Raw genomic sequence first — 262 nt, 5'->3', positions numbered from 1 at the left:
AGAAAAGGGTGCCCACCAGGGAGGCACCGGGGAAAAAAGGGGGGGGAGGAGGAGGGGGTGGGAAGGGAAGGGGGGAGAAGGGGGAGGGGGAGCCGGGAAAGGAGGGGAGGGGGGGCGGGGGGCTGGGAAAGGACGGGAAGGAGGGTTGGGAAAAAAGGGGGGAAAGGCGGGGGAGGGAAGAGGGGAGGGGGGCCAAGGAGGGAAGGGGAGGAAAGGGAAAAAGTAAACCCAGGGGGGGTGGGGAAAGGGGGGAAAGGGGTAA

Source organism: Penaeus monodon, chromosome 22 (genome assembly GCF_015228065.2).
Source record: "Penaeus monodon isolate SGIC_2016 chromosome 22, NSTDA_Pmon_1, whole genome shotgun sequence".
NCBI lineage: Eukaryota > Metazoa > Arthropoda > Malacostraca > Decapoda > Penaeidae > Penaeus > Penaeus monodon.
Note: the sequence above shows the minus strand (reverse complement) of the source record.